General features: G+C 46.6%; 1 pseudogene; it reads left to right on the forward strand.

Annotated features, from left to right (window-relative positions):
* The window catches only part of LOC148138030 (putative G protein-coupled receptor 139), a 114,350-nt pseudogene extending 93,997 nt beyond the window's left edge, over positions 1 to 20,353 (forward strand).
* The last annotated feature ends 735 nt before the right edge of the window (positions 20,354 to 21,088 follow it).

The following is a 21,088-nucleotide window of genomic DNA, read 5'->3' on the forward strand; positions in this document are numbered from 1 at the left end:
CTCTCTCCCTGTGTCCCTCTCTCTCCGTCCCGCAGTCTCTCTGTCCCTCAGACTCTCTCTCTGTCTCTGTCTCTGCTCCTCTCTATCTCTGTCTTTCTGGCCCTCTCTCTGTCTGTCTGTCCCTCTCTCTCTGTCACTCCCACCCTCTCTCTCTGTCCCTCTCTCTGTCCCTCAGTCTCTCTATCCCCACTCTCTTTCTGTCTCACTCTGTGCGTCCTTCTCTCTGTCTCTGTCACTCTCTCTCTGCCCCTCTCTCGCTTTCTGTCCTTCTCTCACTCTCTCTGTGTCCCTCTCTCTGTGTCCCTCTCTCTGTCACTTTCTCCCTCGCTGTGTTCCCCTCTGTCTCTGTCCCTCTCTCTCTCTCTGTCCCTCTCACTCTGTCCCTTTCTCTGTTCCTCTCTCTGTGTCCCTCTCTCTCTCTCTGCCCCTCTCTCTCTGTCCTTCTCTCTCTTTCCATCTCTCTCTGTGACCCTCTCTCTCTGTCCTCCTCTCTCTCTGTGACCCCCCTCTCTTTCTATCCCCCCTCTCTCTTTGTGACAATCTCTCTGTCTTTGTCCCCCTCTCTCTCTGTCCCTCTCTATCTTTCCATCTCTCTCTGTGATCCTCTCTCTCTCTGTCCCTCTCTCTCTCTGTGTGACCCCCTCTCTCTCTGTCCCCATTCTCTCTCTGTGACAATCTCTCTGTCTCTGTCCCTCTGTCTCTGTCCCTCTCTCGCTCTGTGACCCTCTTTCTCTCTCTGTCCCTCCCTTTCTCTGTCCCTTTCTCTCTCTCTGTGACCCTCTCTCTCTCTGTGTCCCTCTCACTATCGCTGTCCCGTTCTCTCTCTGTCACTCTCTCCCTCTCTGTGTCCCTCTCTCTCTGTGTGCCTCCCTCCCTCCCTCTCTCTGTCTCTCTATCCTTCTCTCTCTCTCTGTCCCTCTCTCTCTCTCTCCGTGTCCCCCTCTCTCTGCGTCTTTGTCCCTCTCTCTCTCTGTCTCTCTGTCCCTCTCTCTGTCTCTCTGCCCCCCCCTCTTCTCTGTGTCCCTCTGTCTCTCTGTCCCTCTCTCTCGTTCCTCCCTTGCTCTCTCTCCCTGTGTCCCTCTCTCTCCTTCCCGCAGTATCTCTGTCCCTCAGGCTCTCTCTCTCTATGTCCCTCCCTTGCTCTCTCTCCCTGTGTCCCTCAGTCTCTCTCTCTCTCTCTCTTTCTGTCCCTCTCTCTGTCTGTCTGTCCCTCTCTCTCCCTGTCCCTCAGTCTCTGTCTCCCTCCCTCTCTCTCTGTCCCTCTCTCCGTCCCTCTCTCTGTCTCTCTGTCACTCTCTCTCTCTGTGCTTCTCTGTGTCTCTCTGTCCCTCTCTCTGTCTCTCTGTCCCTCTCTCTCTGTGTCTCTCTCTGTGTGTCTCTCTGACCCCTCTCTATCTCTCTGGGTCCTTCTCTCTCGCTGTGTCCCTCTCTCTCTGTCCCTCTCACTCTCTGGCCCTTTCTCCCTCTCTGTGTCCCTTTTTCTCTGTGTCCCTCTCTGTCTCTGTCCCTCTCTCTCTGTCTTTCTGCCCCTCTCTCTCTGTCCCTCTGCCCCATCTCGCTCTCTCTCTCTCAGTCTCTCTGTCACCCTCTCTCTCAGTCCCTCTGTCCCTCTTTCTCTGTCCCTCTCTCTGTCCCTCTCTCTGTCTCTCTGTCCCTCTCTCTCTCTGTCTTCCTCTCTCTCTCTGTCCCCCTGTCTCTCTGTCCCTCTCTCACTCTGTCTCTCTATCCCTCTCTCTCTGTGCGTGTCTCTCTGTCCCTATGTCTCTCTGTCCCTCTCCGTCTCTGTCTCTCTGACACTCTCTCTCTCTCTCTCTGTCTCTCTGTCCCTCTCTCTCACTGTGTCCCCTCTCTCTCTTTCTCTCTGTCCATCTCTCTCTGTCCCTCTCTCTGTGTCTCTGTCCCTCTCTTTCTTTCCATCTCTCTCTGTGTCCCTCTCTCTCTCTCTCTCTCTCTCTGTGATCACACTCTCTCTCTGTCCCTCTCTCTCTCTGTAACAATCTCTCTGTCTCTGTCCCTCTGTCTCTCTTTCCATCTCTCTCTGTGATCCTCACTCTCTCTGTCCCTCTCTCTCTCTCTCTCTGTGACCCTCTCTCTCTGTCCCCCACTCTCTCTGTGTGACAATCTCTCTGTCTCTGTCCCTCTCTCTCTTTCCATCTCTCTCTGGGATCCTCTCTCTCTGTCCCTCTCTCTCTCTGTGACCCCCCTCTCTCTCTGTCCCCCACCATCTCTGTGTGATAATCTCTCTGTCTCTGTCCCTCTCTTTCTGTCCCTCTTTCGCTCTGTGACCCTCTTTCTCTCTCTGTCCCTCCTTTTCTCTGTCCCTCTCTCTCTCTCTCTGTGACCCTCTCTCTCTCTGTCCCTCTCCCTGTCGCTGTCCCGTTCTCTCTCTGTCACTCTCTCCCTCTCTGTTTCCCTCTCTCTGTGTCCCTCCCTCCATCCCTCTCTCTGTCTCTCTATCTTTCTCTCTCTCTGTCCCTCTCTCTCTCTGTGTCCCTCTCTCCCTGCGTCTTTGTCCCTCTCTCTCTCACTCTCTGTCTCTTTGTCCCTCTCTCTGTCTCTCTGCCCCCTCTCTCTCTCTGTGTCCCTCTGTCTCTGTGTCCTTCTCTCTCTGTCCCTCCCTTGCTCTCTCTCCCTGTGTCCCTCTCTCTCCGTCCCGCAGTCTCTCTGTCCCTCAGACTCTCTCTCTCTCTGCCCCTCTCTATCTCTGTCTTTCTGTCCCTCTCTCTCTCTCTCTGTCCCTCTCCCTCTCTGTGTCCCTCTTTCTCTCTGTCTCCGTCTCTGTGTCCCTTTCTCTCTCTCTCTCCCTCTCTGTGTCCCTCTCTCCCTCTCTGTCCCTCTGTCTCTGTCCCTCTGTCTCTGTCCCTCTCTCTCCCTGTCCCTTTGTCTCTGTCTCCCTCCCTCTCTCTCTGTCCCTCTCTCTCTCTGTGTCTCTCTGTCACTCTCTCTCTTTCTTTCTCCCCCTCTGTCTCACTGAGTTCCTCTCTCTCTCTGTCCCTCTCTCTCTGTCTCTCTGTCCCTCTCTCTCTGTGTCTCTCTGTGTGTCTCGCTGTCCCCCTCTCTATCTCTCTGTGTCCCCCTCTCTCTCGCTGTGTCCCTCTCTCTCTGTGCCTCTCCCTCTCTGTCCCTTTCTCCCTCTCTGTGTCCCTTTCTCTTTGTGTCCCTCTCTGTCTCTGTCCCTCTCTCTCTGTATCCCTCTCTGTCTCTCTGTCCCTCTCTATGTCCCTGTATCAATCACACTCTGTCCCTCTCTCTTTCTTCCTCTCTATCTCTGTCTTTCTCACTCTCTGTCCTTCTCTGTGTACCTCTCTCGATCTCTGTCTGTCCCTCTCTCTGTCTCTGTCTCTCTCTCTGTCCCTCTCACTCTCTCTCTGTACCTCTCTCTCTCTCCCTCTCTGTCCCCCTCTCTCTCGCTCTGTCTCTCTGTCCTTCTCTCTCTGTCCCCCTCTCTATCTCTGACCGCCCCTCTCTCTCTGTCCCTCTCTCTCACTGTGTCTCTCTGGCCCCCCCTCTCTCTCTGTCCCTCTCTCTCTCTGTCTCTGTCTGTCTGCCCCCTCTCTCTCGCTCTGACTCTCTGTCCCTTTCTCTCTCTCAGTCCCTCTGTCTCTCTGTCCCTCTCTCTCTGTGTTGCAGTCAAATGTTTGAAGGACAATGAATACCTAATCAAAGACACGGAGTTAAACTCAGTTAAAACTCTCTCCATCACACACACACACACATAGGAACTGAATATAGTGTGGAGAAATGTCCATGTGCAGCACAGATTTCCAAATTTACTCAGTGACAGACGAAAACCTCGTTCTCTGCCCAGTCCCCACTTCCAGACCCAGGGAGGTTTTGTCCCTGACCCAGGCCAGGTTTCTGACTGGATATTATTACATTGAAACATGGAGGTACTGAGTATAACAGTTTGCTACATCCCATCATGTCATCTACTTTGCTGTTAGTGTTTTGTGAATTATATTGAAAACATTGGCACATGCAAGAGAATATTCTGGAAGGTGATTTGCAGTAAGAATAGATAAAGCATAATGTTGTGTTTAAAACGGTGAGAAATTCTGAAACAGTATTGTCTAGGCGGTTTGGCTGATCTTGCAAAGAAACATCAGGAAGTTAACATGATGGTACACGACTTTACTGAGTCCCCACGGTCCTAGATTGAGGACTATCCTCCTATGTTTTCCCCTTTCACTGAAGTTATTAATATACCTTTTATAATGCATTGCCATTTTGGTTACAGTGCTGCCTATCTCTCACTGTCTCATTTATCTTCAATCCTGTTGAAAGATACTTAAAGCGACAGACACACAAAGTTCCAGAAAGAGCTTTGTTTAATTGCAGGCGCATTTTTTTAAAATTTGTAGACAACGCACAATGTGAACCCACAGAAGGTCAGCGTGGGATTTAAGAAACCCTTCAGTTTGGGATAAGGCCTAGCCAGGCAGGATTCTGATCCAACGCTGAAAACCTACAATTCAGTGGCTGAGCTCTATCAGGTTTTGTATATGATGTTTCTCTCATATACTAGGAGCTTGGAAAGTAAACCAGACCTTACTGGAATGTCACATTGTCTCTCCGCATTCACTGTAAAGAGGTTCTGGGATTTGCATTTTAAGCACCTTCAAGAGCTGTCTCCATTTCCCTTCTCTGCCAACATCAATGAATGGAAATGGCTTTTGACACATTGCCCCCTCTCCCTTGTTGAAAGTATTACTGACACTCCCGTTCACATACCACCTTCTGAGTGAACAAGTTGCCCCTTAGGGCTCTTTCGTATCTTTCCCCTCTCACACTAAACCTATGTGCTCTAGTTCTGGACTCCCCCACCCCAAGGAAAAGACTTTGTCTATTTATCCAATCCATGCCGGTCATCATTTCATAAACCTCGATAAAGTCGCCCCTCAGCCTCTGATGCTCCAGGGAAAACAGCCCCAGCCTATTCAGCCTCTCCCAGCAGCTCAAATCCTTTAAACCTGGCAACCTCCTTGTAAATCTTTTCTGAACCCTTTCAAGTTTCACAGCATCCTTCCGATAGGAAGGAGTGCAGAATTGCACGCCATATTCCAACAGTGGCCCAACCCATGTCCATTCCAGCCGCAACATGACCTCTCAATGCCTATACTCAAAACTCTGACCAATAAAGGAATGCATACCAAACGCTGTCTTCATTATCTTATCCACCTGCCACTCTGCTCTCACGGAGCTACGAACCAGCACTTCAAAGTCTCTTTGTTCAGCAACTCTCCCTCGGACCTTACCATTAAGTGTCTAAGTCCTGCACAAATTTGCTTTCCCAAAATGCAGCACCTCGTGTTTATCGAAGTGGAATAGAATGGAAGGTTTGGGGGTGTTTTTGAAACGTGCGCGTCACACGTGCATGGAAGTGAGTTACACGTTGGAATCTAATCGAGAGGGTTCCGGGTGATTCATATAATCCCGACCGTGAGAAAACAAGCCCTGCAGCCCAACAAGACCACACTGACCCTCAGAAGAATAATCCATCCAGACCCATTTCCCCACATTTACCCCTGACTAATGCACCTCACCTACACATCCCTGAATACCATGGGCAATTTTAACAGGGTTTGGATTGGATGGTGAATATACAGAATAACAGAAACCCGGGAGTGTGATACAGACTGGAATCTAATTAAAGGATTGAGGTGGCGAATGGACAGAGTCCTTTAAAAATGGAAGTCAGTTACAGATTGGAATTTTATCAAGAGGTTTCGAGACGATTAAATATGGAATAACAGATAGCCTGGAGTGAGTTACCGACTGGAACCTCATCGAGCGGTTCAGGGAGGTTAGTATACAGAATAACAGATATTCCGGGGTGTGTTACAGCCTGGAATCTAATCGCGGGGTTCAGGGTGGTTTATATGCAGAATAACACATAGCCCGGGGTGTGTTACAGCCTGGAATCTAATCGCGGGATTCAGGGTGGTTTATGTTACAGAATAACAGATACGCCAGAGTGAGTTACACACTGGAATCTAATCGCGGGGTTCAGGGTGGTTTATATGCAGAATAACATGTAGCCCTGAGTGAGTTATAGAGTCATAGTATCATAGAGATGTACAGCATGGAAACAGACCCTTCGGTCCAACCTGTCCATGCCGACCAGATATTCCAACCCAATCTAGTCCCACCTGCCAGCACCCAGCCCATAACACTCCAAACCCTTCCTATTCATATGCCCATCCAAATGCCTCTTAAATGTTGCAATTGTACCTGCCTCCACTACTTCCTCTGGCAACGCACTCCATACATGTACCACCTTCTGCTTGAAAAGGTTGCCCCTTATGTCTCTTTCATATCTTTCCCCTCTCAGACGAAACCTATGCCCTCTAGTTCTGGACTCCCTGAACCCAGGAAAAAGACTTTGTCTATTTATCCTACCTCTCCAGGCCCCTCACAATTTTGTAAACTTCTATAAGGACACCCCTCAGCCTCCAACACTCCAGGGAAAACAGCCCCAGCCTGTTCAGCCTCTCCCTGTAGCGCAAATCCTCCAACACTGGCAACATCCTTGTAAATCTTTTCTGCACCTTTTCAGGTTTCACAACATCTTTCCGATAGGAAGGGGACCAGAATTGCACGCATCATTCCAACAGTGGCCTAACCCATGTCCTGTACAGCCACAACATGACCTCCTAACTCCTGTACTCAGTACTCTGACCAATAAAGGAAAGCATACAAAACGCCTTCTTCACTATCCTATCTAGCTGCAACTCCACTTTCAAGGAGCTATGAACCTGCACTCCAAGGTCTCTTTGTTCAGCAAAACTCCCTAGGACCTTACCATTAAATGTAGAAGTCCTGCTAAGATTTGCTTTCCCAAAATGCAGCACCTCGCATTTATCTGAATTAAACTCCATCTGCCACTTCTCAGCCCATTGGCGCATCTGGTCCAGATCCTGTTGGAAACTGAGGAAACCCTCTTCGCTGCCAACCACACCTGCAATTTTGGTGTCATCTGCAAACTTACTAACTGCACCTCTTATGCTCGCATCCAAATTATTTATGTAAATGACAAAAAGTAGAGGACCCAGCACCGATCCTTGTGGCATTCCACTGGTCACCGACCTCCAGTCTGAAAAACAACCCTCCACCACCACCCTCTGCCTTCTACCTTTGAGCCAGTTCTGTATCTAAATGGCGACTTCTCCCTGTATTCCATGAGATCTAACCTGCTAATCAGTCTCCCATGGGGAAACTTGTCGAACGCCTTCCTGAAGTCCATATGGATCACATCTACTGCTCTGCCCTCATCAATCTTCTTTGTTACTTCTTCAAAAAACTCAATCAAGGTTGTGAGACATAATTTGCCACGCACAAAGCCATGTTGACTATCCCAAATCAGTTCTTGCCTTTCCAAATACATATACATCCTGTCCCATATGATTCACTCCAACAACTTGCCCACCACCGAGGTCAGGCTCACCGGTCTATAGTTCCCTGGCTTGTCTTTACCCCCTTCTTAAACAGTGGCACCACGTTTGCCAAACTCCAGTCTTCCGCCACCTCACCTATGACTATCAATGATACATATATCTCAGCAAGAGGCCCAGCAATCACTTCTCTAGCTTCCCACAGAGTTTTCGGGTACACCTGATCAGGCCCTCCACCTTTAACCATTTCAAGACATCCAGCACTTCCTCCTCTGTATATATGGATATTTTGCAAGATGTCACCATCGATTTCCCTGCAGTCTATATCTTCCATATTATTTTCCACAGTAAATTCTGATGCAAAATATTCATTTAATATCTCCCCCATTTTCTGTGCCTCCACACAAAGGTCGCCTTGCTGATCTTTGAGGGGCCCTATTCTCTCCCTCGTTACCCTTTGTCCTTAATATATTTGTAAAGACACTTTGGATTATCCTTAATTCTATTTGCCAAAGCTATCTCATGTCCGGGTGTTGCCCTACTGATTTCCCTCTTAAGTATACTCCAACTTCCTTTATTCTCTTCTTAGGATTCACTCGATCTGTCCTGTCTATACCTGACATATGCTTCCTTCTTTTTCTGAAACAAGCCCCCAATTTCTTTAGTCAGCCAGCATTCCCTATAACTACCAGCCTTCCCTTTCAACCCTGACAGGAAGTTACAGCCTGAAATCTAACCGCGGGTTTCAGTGTGGTTTATATACAGAATAACAGATATCCCGGAGTGAGTTACAGCCTGGAATCTAATTGCGGGGTTCAGCGTGGTTTATATTCAGAATAACAGAAAGCCCGGAGTGAGTTACAGCCGTGAATCGAATCGAGGTATCCAGGGTGGGTTATATACAGAATAACAGATAGTCCAGAGTGAGTTACAGTCTGGAATCTAATCGAGGGCTTCAGGGAGGTTTGTATGGAGAATAACAGATAGCCCGGGGTGTACTGCCTAGAATCTAATCAATGGGTTCAGGGTGGTTTACATACAGGATAATATATAGCCCGGACTGAGTTACAGCATGGAATCCAATCGAAGTGTCCGGGGTGGGTTATATACTGAATAACAGATACCCCAGAGTGAGGTACAGCCTGGAATCTAATCGCGGGGTTCAGGGTGGTTTAAATGCAGAATAACAGATATCCCAGAGTGAGTTACAGCCTGGAATCTAATTGAGGGGTTCAGGGTGGTTTATATACAGAATAACAGATAGCCCGGAGTGAGTTACAGCCTGGAATCTAATCGAGAGTTTCAGGGTGGTGCAGATATTGAATAACAGATAGCCCGGAGTGAGCTACAGCTTGGAATCTAATCGCGGGGTTTAGGGTGATTTATACACAGAATAACAGATACCCCGTGAGATAAGGCATGGAATCTAATTGAAGGGATCAGCCTGGTTTATATACAAAATAACAGATAGCCCTGAGTGAGTTACAGACTGGAATCTAATCGAGGGGTTCAGGGAGATTAGTATACAGAATAACAGATATTCCGGGGTGTGTAACAGCCTGGAATCTAATCAACGGTTCAGGGTGGTTTATACACAGAATAACAGACACCACAGACTGGGTTACAGCCTGGAATATAATCGAGGGGTTCAGGGTGGTTTATAGACAGAATAACAGATACCCTGGGGTGAGTTACAGCCTGGAATCAAATCGAGGTGTTCAGGGTGGGTTATATTCAGAATAACAGATAGCCCAGAGTGAGTTACAGCCTGGAATCCATTCGAGGGGTTCAGGGAGGTTAGTATAGAGAATAACAGATAGTCCGGGGTGAGTTACTACCTGGAATCTAATCAATGGGTTCAGGGTGGTTTACATACAGATTAACAGATACCTTGGACTAAGTTACAGCCTGGAATCTAATCGAGGGGTTCAGGGTTGTTTTTATCCAGAATATCAGATACCCCTGGAATGAGTTACAGTCTGGAATCTAATCGTGAGGTTTAAGGTGGTTTATATTCAGAATAACAGATACCCTTGAGTGAGTTAAGACATGGAATCTAATTGATTTATAAACTGGTTTATATACTGAACAACAGATAGACCTGAGTAAGTTAAGGCCTGGAATCTAATCGAGGGATCAGTGTGGTTTATTTACAGAATAACAGATAGCCCGGGGCGTGTTACAGCATGGAATCTAATCGAGGGGTCCAGAGTGGTTTATGTTACAGAATAACAGATCACCCGGAGTGAATTACAGAGTGGAATTTAATCGAGGGTTTCAGGGTGGTTTATATGCAGAATAACAGATAGCCCGGAGTGTGTTACAGACTGGAATCTAATCGAGGAGTTCATCGTGGTTTATATCCAGAATAACAGATACCCTGGAGTGAGTTAAGGCATGGAAACTAATTGAGGAGTTCTGGCTGGTTTATATACAGAATAACAGGTAGCCCGGGTTGTGTTGCAGCCTGGAATCTAATCGAGGGGCTCAGGGTGGTTTATGTTACAAAATAACAGATACCCCGGAGTGAGTTAAGGCATGGAATTTAGTCGAGGGGTTCAGGCTGGTTTATATACAGAATAACAGATGCCACAGAATGAGATACAGTCTGGAATCTAATCGAGGGGGTCAGGGTGGTTTATATACAGAATAACAGATACCCCGGAGTGAGTTGCAGCCTGGAATCAAATCGAGGGGTTCAGGGGTTTTTTTTATACTGCATAACAGATACCCGAGACTGAGTTGCAACCTGAAATCTAATCGAGGGGTTAAGTGTGGTTTATATGCAAAATAACAGATACCCCGGGTTGAGTTACAGCCTTGTATCTAATCAAGGGGTTCAGGGTGGTTTGTCTACAGGATAACAGAAAGGCCGGAAAGAGTTACAAACTGGAATCTAATCGCGGATTTCGGGGTGGATTATGTACAAAATAACAGGTAGCCCGGAGTGAGTTATATCCTGGAATCTAATCGAGGGATTCAGTTTGGTTTATATACAGAGTAACAGATACCCCGGAGTGAGTTACAGCTTGGAATTTAATCGAGGGGTTCAGTGTGGTTATGTACAGAATAAAAAGATAGCCCGGATTGATTTACAGCCTTGAATCTAGTCAATGGGTTCCCAATTTAAACTCACAGAAGGTCAATGTTGGATTTGAGAAAACCTTCAATTTGGGATGAGGCCTAGCCAGGCAGGATTCTGATCCAACGCTGCAAATCTACAATTCAGTGGCTGAGCTCTTTCAGGTTTTGTATGTTATCTTTCTCTCATATATTAGGAGCTTGGAAAGTAAGCCAGATCTTACTGGAATGTCACATTGTCTCTCCACATTCACTATAAACAGGTTCTGGGATATGCATTTTAAGCACCTTCAAAGAGCTGTCTCCATTTCCTATCTCTGCTAGCATCAATGAATGGAAATGGCTTTTGACACATTGCCCCCTCTCCCTTGCTTAAAGTATTCCTGACACAAATCAGTCAGGCAGATATTTTAGATTTGTTCACAGCCACCATTTTATATCAGCAAAACGATGACATTGAGTTTATAAATAAGGAAAAGCAAGAGAAACTGGCAACATCAATACAGTTCGAAAATATATGAAACATTGAACACACACAGAATCACACACAGACAGACAGACACAGACAGACAGAATCACACACACACAGATACAGACACCATCCAGGAGCTGTCTCCATTTCCTACCTTGCAAGGGAATTCATGTTATGATGATGCACTTATGCAGGACAGTAAACATCTTTTGAGACTTTCCCCATTGTGACAGAAATTCAGCCCTAATGTGAAACTTGAAGATATGTAACAGAACAGAAATGAACCAGCAGCTTTCTGTGTTCCTGCTCCCAATGTAACACTTGACCATTTAGTTTATCTTGTCTTCAGTCTAACATCCAACAAGGATCACTTCACAGATCCAATAACAGATCCCCAGGAGTGAGTTCCAGACTGGAATCTAATTGAGGGGTTTAGGGTTTATATACAGAATGAGAGATACCCAGGAGTAAGTTACAGACTGGAATCTAGTCGAGAGGTTTGAGAATGTTTACATACAGAATAACAGATAACAAGTAGTGAGTCACAAAATCGCGGAGTCATACAGTCATAGAGATGTACAGCATGGGAACAGACCCTTTGCTCCAACCCCGTCCATGCCGACCAGATATCCTAACCTACTCTAGTCTCTTTTTCGAGCAGTTCGCCCGTCTCCATCTACGCCTTCCCATTCATATACTCATCAAGCTGCATTTTAAATGTTGCAATTGTACCAGCCTCCACCACTTCCTCTGACAGTTCTTTCCATTCATGCACCACCCTCTGAGTGAACAAGTTGCCCCTTAGGTCTCTTTCATATCTTTCCCCTCTCACAATAAACCTATGCGCTCTAGTTCTGGACTCCCCCACCCTAAGGAAAATACTTTGTCTATTTATTCTATCCATGCCCATCATGATTTTATAAACCTCGATAAGGTCACCCCTCAGCCTCTGATGCTCCAGGGAAAACAGCCCCAGCCTATTCAGACTCTCTCTGTAGCTCAAATCCTCTAACTCTGCAACCTCCTTGTAAATATTTTCTGAACCCTTTCAAGTTTCACAACATCCTTCCGATAGGAAGGAAACCAACATTGCCCGTTATATTCCAACAGTGGCCGAACCCATGTCCATTCCAGCCGCAACATAACCTCTCAATGCCGATACTCAAAACTCTGACCAATAAAGGAAAGCATACCAAACGCTGCCTTCATTATCTTATCCACCTGCCACTCTACTTTCACGGAGCTACGAACCTGCATTCAAAGTCTCTTTGTTCAGCAACTCTCCCTCGGAACTGACCATTAAGTGTATAAGTCCTGCTCAAATTTGCTTTCCCGAAATGCAGCACCTCGTGTTTATCTAAATTAAACTCCATCAAGTGGAATAGAATTGAAGGTTTTCGGGTGTTTTTGAAACATACGAGTCACACATACATGGAAGCGAGTAACACGTTGGAATCTAATCGAGAGGGTTCCGGGTGATTCATATAATCCCGACAGTGGGTAACAAAGCCCTTCATCCCAACAAGACCACACTGCCCCTCAGAAGGATAATCCACCCAGACCCATTTCCCCACATTTACCTCTGACTAATGCACCTCACCTACACATCCCTGAACACTGTGGGCAATTTTAACAGGGTTTGGATTGGATGGGTAATATACAGAATAACAGATACCCAGGGGTGTGATACAGACTGGAATCTAATTAAAGTATTGGGGTTGCTAATGTACAGAGTCCCTTAAAAATACAAGTCAGTGACAGATTGGAATTTTACCAAGGGGATTCGGGTTGATGATGTGCAGAATAACAGAAACCCAGGAGTGAGCTGCAGATTGCATTCAAATTGAGGGGATTGGGTGATTTATAGACAGAGCAACGGGATACGAGAGGAGAGAAAGCAGAGGAGAAAGTACCCACCATGGACCAACTCAATAATGAGCTGAGCCAGACAGGATTAAACTGCTGTATGTGGAGGTTTCCATGTGTTCTGAAAGATGGGAGAGAAACAGGCAGATACTCTCACATTCTATGATGCTGCAGTCAAGTAGCTGAAGGACATGGAATCCCTCAGCAGAGATGCAGAGTTATACTCAGTTTAAACTCTCTCCATCTCACACACCCACACATAGAAACTGAATATAATGTGGAGATATGTCCATTGCAGCACAGATTTCCAAATTTACTCAGTTACAGACGAAAATCCCCATTCTCTGCCCAGTCCCCACTTCCAGACCCAGGGAGGTTTTGTCCCTGACCCAGGGCAGGTTTCTGACTGGATATTATTACATTGCAACATGAAGGTACTGAGTGTAACAGTTTGCTACATCCCGTCATGTCATCTACTTTGCTGTCAGTGTTTTGTGAATTATATTGAAAACATTGGCACATGCAAGAGAATATTCTGGAAGGTGATTTGCAGTAAGAATAGAAAAAGTTGAATGTTTCTGTGTAAAATGATGAGAAATTCTGAAACAGTATTGCTCAGATGCTACAGCTGATCATGTTCGTAAACATCAGAAAGTTGAAGTGATGGTAGTGCCAGCAGATAGGAGGACCAGTGACACATTGATCATTATTGAGATTAGATTGTGTTGGGAACATGAGCTTAACATGACAAGAAGTGGAATCAAACCAATGGGTTCAGGGTGGTTAATATACAAAATAACAGATACCCCGGAGTGAGTTACAGCCTGGAATCTAATCGAGGGGTTCAGGGTGGGTTACGTACAGAATAACAGCTACCATAGAGTGAGTTACAGCCTGGAATCTAATCGAGATGTTCAGGGTGCGTTATATACAGAATAACAGATACCTGTGTTAAAATGAATGCATTTTTAAAGCAATACAGAAATTTCTCTAAAGGCTCGGCAGGTCTGTCAGTACCCAGATGCCTTTTAAATGCTGTAGTTGTACCAGCCTCCACCACTTCACTTCCTCTGGCAGCTCGTTCCATACACACACCACCCTCTGTGTGAAAAGGTGCCCTTTAGGCCTCATCAAAACCTTTCCCCTCTCACTTTCCACCAATGCCCTCTAGTTTTGGACGCCCCTAACCTGAAGAAAAAACATGACTACTCACCCTATCCATGACCATTCTGCTTTTATAAGCCGCTACTGAGGCGAAATGTGACTCCAATCAACACGAATGGCTGTACTCTCAGTCATCCCAGGCCTAAAATCTGAAATGCAATACTGACAACTCTTCCTTCGCCATCAAGTCACAATTCTAAATCCATTTTAATCAGTTTGTTCAGATGTATCTCGAGATACATCTGTGAGCTTTACACCTAGACCTTTGTGCCTGGAGGTAGGGACACTAGCATCACTCAGCAATAACCATAAATCTGTAACAGTATTCTCCTGTTTGTTTGTTCATCAGACCCTTCTGACATGCTGTGACATACCTCTGCAACAGGCAGGACTTGAATCCAGGCCTTCTAGCCCAGAGCTAGGTACACTACAGCACAAGTTCAGGAATTGGAATCAAATCCAGAGTTCTGGCTCAGAGGCAAGAACACTACCCACCACACTACCATACCCAGATTTTGAGTCATATTTTAGTGCCCACTTTCAGGTCAGTGTGGATTTCTTATAATCAGGTTTCCATTACTGAATTACAAAAAAAACACTTAGTATTATTAAACAAATATTTGTCTCAACTGTTGGATATTGAGTGTGCGTTCTGTGCTATCGAAACTAACTATGAACATCTTTAATTGCTATTATCTGTAATCTGCAATATTAGGGAAAGAAATCCTGCAGACACACTCTGCCCAATGAAGGGTCTCAAACAGATATTTATTACTGAACACCAGAGACGAAGGAAGAGCTTAATTTCTGGTCCCAAAACACCGATCACTCTTACCCAACTCACACGTGCGACTCTCCTTTTCCTAAAACCATGAAATAACACCAGACCGCTGATTACTGTCCAGCCTCTCCTCCCCACTGACAGTGTCAGCATTCTGTCCCTCCTCCCCCTAACCACACAAGGCAAACCAAGCTCAAGGTCTTTGTGAAAATCAAGGCCGAAGTGTGCAGGCCTCCAGGAGAGGATGGGCATTTTAAAATTGAAGGGGGAGGGTGAGGTGGCAGTAATATCACACACTGCGCTGAGGGGTGGCAAATGGAGTTTACTTTGGATTAATGTGAGGAATTGGATTTGGTAAATCAAACAACAGCAGGACCTATACAAATAAAAGTAGAGCCTTTGGTAGTGCTGTATAACAGAGACCTAGGCCGTCAGGTACAATTCTTTAACATTTGCATCTCATATAGATAGTGTGGTTAACAAGGTGTTTTGCACACTTGTCTTCATTGGTCAGACGTTTGAGTATTGGAATTGGGATTCCTGAAGAAGGGCTTATGCCCGAAAAGTCGATTCTCCTTCTACTTTGATGCTGCCTGACCTGCTGCGCTTTTCCAGCAACACATTTTTAAGCTCTGATCCCCAGCATCTTCAGTCCTCCCTTTCTCCTATTGGAATTGGGATGTCAATGTTGAGGTTGTACAGGATATTGTTGAGACCTCTTCTGGAATACTGTGTCCAGTCTGGTCATCCTGCCCGCTCATTCCATTAGTACACCACCCTCTGGGTGAATCAGCTGCCCATGAGGTCACTTTTAAATGTTCCCCTCTCACATTAAACCTATGTCCTCTAGTTTTTGATTCCCCGTACACTTAGAAAACACCTTGACTATTCACTTTGATTTTATTGACCTTGATATTTTTAAGCTGGAGAGGGTTCAGAAGAGATTGACCTGGATGTTGCTGGGAATGGAGGGATTGAGCTATCAGGATAGGCTCGGTTGGCTGGACTTTTTTCAGGAGAAAGTGAGGTCTGCAGATGCTGGAGATCAGAGATGGAAATGTGTTGCTGGAAAAACGCAGCAGGTCAGGCAGCATCTACGGAACAGGAGAATCGACGTTTCGGGCATTAGCCCTTCTTCAGGAATCCCAATTCCAATACTCAAACGTCTGACCAATGAAGACAAGTGTGCAAAACACCTTGTTAACCACACTATCTATATGAGATGCAAATGTTAAAGAATTGTACCTGACGGCCGAGGTCTCACCCTGAAGAAGGGCTAATGCCCGAAACGTCGATTCTCCTGATCCCTAGATGCTGCCTGACCTGCTGCGCTTTTCCAGCAACACATTTCCATCTGGGACTTTTTTCACTGGAGAGCATGAGATTGAGGGGTTGATGTTACAGACATTTATAAAATAATGAGGGGTACAGAGAAGCTGAATGGCTGATGTCTTTTCCCTCGAGCTGGGGTTTCAAAACTGAGGGATATTTTAAGGTGCAAGGGAAAGATTTACAAAAGTCATGAGAGTTAATTATTTTCGACAGAATCTGGCTTGTTTGTGGAATGAACTTCCAGAGGAAGTGGTGAAAGCATGGATAGCTACAATGTTTAAAGGACATTTAGATCCGTACATGGATAAGGCATCAGTTTGGATGGTGCTGTGAGCAGCTGCCCTCTCCCTCCCCCTCTGAATGAATCCCTGTTGGTTTTCACCGTCTGCCAATGCTTGTGCAGTGGCATATGGAGGCCAGCAGAGGGTGGCATTGCATCACTTTAAGCACCACAGAGACTGCCAGACCTGCCCCACACAGAAACACACAGATACATACATGGGGATGGTGAGGACACGGCGTGAAGCTCATCTGGTAACTTAAATGAAACATAAAGAAATGCTCAATTCACCTCGTAAACTGTTAAAATATGCGTGACAGATCTGCCAAATTCCAAAGTTTAAATAAAAACATCAATTTATTTTTTCTCTCTGAAAGTGAACATTTTACATCAACTATGCACAACTCTGGGACCCTCTTTCTCTTAACTGCTTATTACCCGACTCCAGCTCTACAGCAATATACTGTTTCTGGGTCTGCCATCCTCTCATATCACAGGTGCTTGTCAGCTCTCAGTTCAGAGCAGCATTCCCTCTCTCTTAAAGGTACAATACATGCTTTCAACTTCATCACATTATACCCTCATGAATATAGATAAGTGGAACCTATCCATATTTCTCTTGCTCTGTGATTTGTCAATATTTCATCCACTCTGCCTCGTATGTGTCAGGATTTTTGTTGCTCCATTGACAGCATGTCATTATTCGATCCTTTTCCTGGGAATATATCAGTATTGCACTTGCTCACACTAGTGAGTATGGCAGGATTTCAGTGGTTTCATGGGGACTGTGATACTATCACAATCTCAATGTTTGTCGATGGCTATGGAGGATAGTGTGGAACTCTAACACAACAGTGATACGTTGGTATAGTGTTCAGGTTTATGGCAGATGGGGATTAATGCAGAGCAGTGTGAGGTTGTACACTTTGTTAGGAAAGATAATGAAAGGCAGTTTAAAACAGGCTGTGCCATTATAAAGGGGGTGCAGGAGGAGAGGGTCCTGGGTGTATATGAACACAGATTATTGTAGATATCAGGACAAGTGAGGAGAGCCGTAACTCTCTCAGATTAGTTTCAGTATCTGAGCTGTTTACAGTAGAAGGTGTGGGAGGGAGTCTCGGTGCTCCCTTCCTGGGAGGTGGTGGTGACGATGTGTTGTGAGCCCACCCTCCTGTCTACCGAGACCGTGGGGATACCATTTGTACCAGCTCGACACAAAAGGGAGATGGCATCAGGGCCACGGCTTCTCAGTTGTACCGGGGGGAAACGGAGCTGCCAGGGGGTTTAAAGTGAGAATTGCCCTTCACTGAACATTGCTCCTTACTCGGTCGGTGGGACATGGATGTTTCAGAATCTCCACATGCGGCATTCCGGTCCTCTCCAGCTCCTACCAGTGTCCTCCCCATATGGGGGGGGGAAGCGGGGGAGGGAATGGATATCGGGCACTCCACCACCCGGCTTGGCTCTTTCTGTCCTATTCCAGGCTGTTTCTCCTGGAATGGGAGGAAGGGAGGGAGGGAGGGTGGGAGTGGGTGGCCCTGTTGTAGGTGGGGGACAGTGTCATGGTCAGGTGTCTGGAGGGAGTCAGTCCACAGTGTTTTATCCATGCAGTGTTATTAGTGTGGGGGTTTGGGGGGGGAGGGAGGGAGGGAGGGATGGAGGGGGAGAGGGAGAGAGAGAGAGCGAGAGACAGCGAGCCTTGTTCGGGGGTTGGTGCTATAACAGATGTACAGTGAGTGTGAGGGAACAGAGACAATACAGTGACACTTATCCTGACAGAGCGGGGAAGGTTATTGATGCTTGTCCTGTATTGCTGGACATTTCTTCAGACCGCAGATACTGCACTGAGCTGGGTGGTGAGCTCAGACATGCTTGGTGGGTCTGGTGATGTGGCCTCCTCTGGGAAGAGATTGCCTCCCCTCTGTACTAGCCCATCTACCAGGACCTCCGTGCCCATGTTGACATACTGTGGTGTAATTGCCACTTACCTGCCATGCTCGTGGTAAACTGTGCAGGACAGCTCCTAACGGAGAAAACTCAAACATGTCCCCGTTAGCTTGTTAAAGATGGCACTCGTGCCAGGGATCTCGGAATCTCCAGGGGCACCCGGGTGGTGGTGTGTACCTCCAGCCATGATGGGTGGGAGAATCGGGCTCGTATTGAATGAGAGGGACACCATGGGGATGTGAGGTGGATTGAGAATGTGTTATATCTAAACAATTCAGCTGATCTGGCAATACCTTTAGTTCCCATTCCTGTGATTGGACCCTCCCACTCTCACCCCAATAATGTTACAGTGTATCCATGCTCAGTACATCATGTTGTTGGGGTGGGTAGGTGGGACAGGTGATGGACAGGTCAAGGTGTTCCCCAGGACGTTCTGACCCTGACATTCTATCACTGACATTCCCCGGAACGTTCTGTCCCCAACGTTCTATAACTGACATTTCCCCGGAACGATCTGTCCCTGACATTCTATAACTGACATTCCCCGGAACGTTCTGTCCCTGACATTGTTTGTGAACGGCCGGACGTCAGTGAATTGAACAAACGATAAGATCCCGAGGGAAGAGATCCCGTTCCAGGGAGAAGGAGACACTGTTCCGAAGGCCTCTCAGGCAGTTAAAGGGGCGTTTTCCTTTTCCCTGCGTTTACATTTCTTCCCGACACAGGATGCACAACAATTTAGACCAAAATACAGGAATTCCCAAACTCTGTTTGTCTTCAAGAAACTGGGAGAGAATCCTTCCGGACAGCAACGTTTCCACCCTCCGTATTAGGAACTGGGAAGGAGTGACCTGTGTCTGATCTCCAGTGATCGAGTGTGTGGGAATGTTCTAGAAACCATCTGTCCTTATGGATGTGTCTCTGTGTGTTTGGGGAGGGAGGGTTTCTTGTGGTTTATGTTACATTTTTGTCAGTAATTCCAACCTTCCCATTTGTTATTCCAGCTCCAATTACTTTAATAAATCCCTGAATACAGGGACACATTTGAAAATCTCACTGGGTCCCCGATCAAACGGGTCGCTTTGCCTCCAGGCTGATGGATAATGGGTTTGTTTTCCTTCCTCACAGTTAACATAGTGACCATCTACGTCCTGCTTTATAAAGATTGTGGATTGTCTCCATGTGTCAGACGTTACCTGGGGGCCATGGCAGCGGCGGATCTCCTGGTCATTATCCTCGACCTGATACTGAGACACATTCCCATTGTTTATCGGGAACAGTTTTACTTCCTGAAGGACTCCGTCCCCGTTTGTAATATCCACGCCGTCCTGCTTTATGCAGCCACTGACTGCTCTGTCTGGTTCACCGTCACTTCCACCTTTGATCGGTTTGTGGCCATTTGTTGCCAGAAGCTGAAAAGTAAATATTGTAGTGAGAAAACGGCGGCTGTGGTTCTGGGAGCAGTGACTGTGCTGAGCTGTTTAAAGAACATTTTCTGGTATTTCATGCTCACGGCTCGGTATTTGCTGGGGAACGACCCCTGGTTTTGTGATGTAACAGTCGCTGTTGTATCCTCCAGTGTCTGGGTCACAATCGAGTTCCTCCACCACATTCTAACCCCGGGTGTCCCATTTCTCCTGATTCTGCTGCTCAATGTTCTCACCGTCAGACACATTGTAGTGACCAGCAGAGCCCGCAGGAGACTCCGCGCTCACACCATTGGGGACGGTCAGTCTGACACTGAAATGAGAAACCGAAAAAAATCCATCATTTTACTGTGTGTGATCTCGGCCAATTTCATCCTATTATGGTCAACGTTCATGCTGTATTCTATATGGAGACGGATGTATCATATTGGTTATAAGTCTGTGTTTCTCCATTGGTTTGTGCAGGATTTGGGCTTCATGCTGCAGCTCCTCAGTTGCTGCACAAACACCGCGATTTATGCCGTGACCCAGACTAAGTTCAGGCAGCAGCTGAAGAATGTGCTGAAATATCCCTTCACCCAAATCCATCCATCCATCAAATTCCCTCATTAATCAATCCATCCGGGATTTTCTCATTTCAATTCAGTGTTTCAGCGATGGAGCAGCCTGTCACTATGGTAACAGACTGAGGGTAGCGCTGGTTTGTCCATCCTTATCCCACAGGGGGGTTACAGGGAAACATTTCAATGTTTCTCACAACTCAGGGGCCAGTGACAAAAGGCACCATCCCACTGACTGTATCCATCACTTCCATTTGTAAACAATAAAAATGTTGATTAAAGCGTGCCGAGCAGCAGAGTGATCGATGTTGTTGTGTGTCTTTGTGATGGAGAAGCTGATCTGGAGAGAGACAGACTCAGCCCCAAGTCCTGGTCCTCAGGGATGGAATAGGGAGGTGACCGTGCCCTGAGCTCAGGAGCTGGGTTTAACTCCCTCTGTCCTTACTTTCCCTTTTGGGTCTCCCACTACAACCTGTCTCTCAGCAGAATTCACCTTGCTCCCTTTGTCACTCTCCTTCCATATATCCCTCCCACTCTCACACTGCACTGCTATTTCTCTCTCCTTTTCCCATTTACACACTCAATTCCACTGTCCTTGCCTTCCCCAACCTCATTCACTCTCTCTCCATCTTGCGATCATAACCTCCTAATGTTATTGTCTTCCTTGAATCCTTCGTTGCTGGGGGAACAGAAGAGGTTTGTCAATCTTCAGGCCAATGTTAGGGAACAGAGATTGGGACGACATATCAGTCCATTGCTAGGGCAACAGTATGGAGCTTGGGCCAAA

This window comes from Chiloscyllium plagiosum, unplaced genomic scaffold (assembly GCF_037043375.1).
Source record: "Chiloscyllium plagiosum isolate Xiang-an unplaced genomic scaffold, Cpla_swu_hap1 HiC_scaffold_42, whole genome shotgun sequence".
NCBI classification, from domain to species: domain Eukaryota; kingdom Metazoa; phylum Chordata; class Chondrichthyes; order Orectolobiformes; family Hemiscylliidae; genus Chiloscyllium; species Chiloscyllium plagiosum.